At 45.1% G+C, this 2,882-nt stretch overlaps 1 pseudogene; it reads left to right on the top strand.

Annotated features, from left to right (window-relative positions):
* The first annotated feature begins 1,989 nt into the window (after positions 1–1,989).
* Positions 1,990–2,379, top strand: LOC105737910 (annotated as a pseudogene).
* The last annotated feature ends 503 nt before the right edge of the window (positions 2,380–2,882 follow it).

The following is a 2,882-nucleotide window of genomic DNA, read 5'->3' as shown; positions in this document are numbered from 1 at the left end:
GCAGCATCCATAACCAGAAGAAGCTAATGCCATGTCCATGGGAGTCTAAGGCTTTGTCAGCAGTTGTTCTGCTCAGAGGTTACAGAAAAAGAAATGTGAAGCCTGTGAAGGAGTTGTCTCAACCCTGTCTTACAGCTAAAGACACTGTGAGGCTTAACTACCCAGAATTTTTTCTTCTGTGAGTCTCCTAGGGGGTTCTGATCTGTGGGACACTTTCTGAGACTGAACTCATCTCCAGAAGGCCTTATTAATATGAAAATCTCTTCATTGGCAGGATCATCAATGCATCCATGCAGGGATGGCAGCCTTGGGTCATCAAATAGAGGCTGAGGAGCTGCAGGAGAGAGCAAGATGCACTGCAATGTGCATGAGGCCGATCCACAAAGGCAACAACAGGGACCGAGAGCAATGGGCAGGAGGGATGGGGATGATGACAAGCATAAGGAAGAGCAGAGCTCTGAGGGTGGGGCACAGACAGGGTGGGGCACATAGAAAATAGCACAAGAGATGCTGCAGGTGATGAGATGCTGGAGGGTTTTGCCTAGGAGAGGTATGATAGGTTTCCCTGGCTTTTCTGAAATAGTCCGCAGAGGTCTGTGTCCTAGAAATTAATTCAAAAATGAACTCTTCTCAGGTGCCAAGCTGGATCCATGAGGGGAGAATTTATTTTTCAGGGTAGTCAATTCAGAGTCCACATGCGAGACAAAAAAATCTTTGCAAGCTTGTGTGAGATAATAAAACACATAGAATATTAATTTACTTCAGCAGCACAGCTGTTCAGGAAAGGCTATAAGTATCATCAGCTAGTCATGAAGTCATGAGTGTCCATTCTTACCTCCTGTACTCTGCTGAGTTTCTTTATATATTCTTTATATATATATGTATATATTGTTATACACGGTGGTTTGGCTAGCAGGAGACTGCACTCACACTCTGGATTAGCCAGGCTTTCAGTAGACAATCTATCAGCCATCTACGAAAGCACTCTGTGTAGAAACAGTTTTCACGTCCCAGCAGCTTACAGCTGAGTTTTGAACATTTAAACATTTTGAGAAGTGTGTCTGATCCTATGTGTGTGTTTGTGCAATTACATGAGTTCCTTTCATCAAATTTTGTCTATGAAACCAGCAAGACCATCAGCTTGTAGCCCAAGTAGTAACCAGGTTCCCCTTCGAAGCTAAAAGATGCTCATATAATCCCTGTGCTTGTGTTTCATGAAGGCAGAGGAAGAAAACAATCCCTCACTCCTCCTTAGGGCCCTCTGTGCTGTGGACAGCTGGAGGCATGATTGATCAGCAAGTTTTCAACACAGCAGGAGATACACGGAAGAACTATGAGATATCTGAGAAGCTCTAAAGACCAGAAGCATATATTTGGCTATTCATAACCCTTTAGAGAAACAAAATGTGTGCCACTTGCCCCAGTGAAAAAGAATAAACCAAGAGGATTTTAGGACTTTTCAGGGTAAGCTGGAGATGTTATGGCTTCAAAGACCAGGAAGTGCATGCAGATCTTCACACTCTCTAGGGTAGAATCAATTGTGTGGATTGCTGTTGAGATTGCCAAGTGGCGCTAAGCACAGCATTGCAGGTGAGCCTGATAAATCCTGTTAAGTTCTCAATGCAGCTACTGCCCACGTTATGTGGGGTGATTTTTCACGGGCTGGAGATATACATCAGGATGCAAGGTGCTCAATTTGGGCCAGCTGTGTTCATAACCAGACAGCACTGTGATGAATGCTCCCAGAAGGAAACCAAAGAAGCTACTGTGATGGAGGACAGAGAACACGAAGCACCGTGCAGAAAATATAGGAAAAGGGAGGCTTAACACAAGGGCCCTCACTTAGTAATTGGTGAGTTTCGCCAAGGTTATGCTCTGTGATTCTTCTGGTGAATGCGCCACTGAAGTACAGGGTCCCTTAAGAAAGTGCCTGAGGTTCCCGCACATGCCCCCCTGCCGCCGCCCTCAACGCCTTCTGGGAATGTCCGCTGGCTTTCCAGCAGCATGGCGACGTCTTCACAGTACCGCCAGCTGCTCAGTGACTACGGGTCACCGTCCCTAGGCTACACTCAGGGAACTGGGAACAGCCAGGTGCCCCCAAAGCAAATACGCGGAGCTGCTGGCCGTCATCGAAGAGCTGGGGAAGGAGATCAGAACCACGCATGCGGGGAGCTCTCCAGAGCGCCGCGGAGAGGCTGCAGCGCGGCATGATTCACGCTGGAGGACTGGTTCCGGGGTGCTTGGCAGAAACGGAACGGAATGCTAGATCCTAGCTGCCTTGTTGGTTCTGAAGGATTTCCATCTTTTTACCAGATGAGAAGTCACAGTTCATCTCCGCTATTCAGATGAAACCCTTGTTTTCAAAACGGTTACAGTTTGGTTTTTCCTCCCGTGGTTCACGTGGTTCAGAACCTACAGTGTCAAAGATTGAGAAAAGATTTTGCAGTTAGTTAGGATTTGCATTTCAAATAGGAACTGCTCAGGTTTTTTGTTTGTTTGTTTGTTGTTTTTAAGCATTGATTTAAAAGATGCACCTAAAGTTATCTTACAGCAAACTGTAGTTTGCCTCCAAGACACCATTGTCTCTTTAATCTCCTCTTTTGAATACATTTGTTACACACGGTGTTCTTTGTTCCTTTTCATCAGCTAATACCGCTCTAGGGATTTTGTTTTCAAGGCATATTGACAGCATGCTTTACTTAGTGGCCGGTTCCCATTTCCCATTTGTCATCCACAGTGTAGATTCTGCTTAATGTAACTTCTTTTTTGCTTATGCATTTGCATGACTATTAGTACTTCAAAGTCAATTTTTTAGAAATGCGCAAGTTATAAATATAGAAGAAAGAGCAACCCACTAAACCTAACAAGGACCCCTGAACATT

This window comes from Nomascus leucogenys, chromosome 19 (assembly GCF_006542625.1).
Source record: "Nomascus leucogenys isolate Asia chromosome 19, Asia_NLE_v1, whole genome shotgun sequence".
NCBI classification, from domain to species: Eukaryota; Metazoa; Chordata; class Mammalia; order Primates; family Hylobatidae; genus Nomascus; species Nomascus leucogenys.
This window is presented reverse-complemented; position numbering and strand designations above follow the sequence as displayed.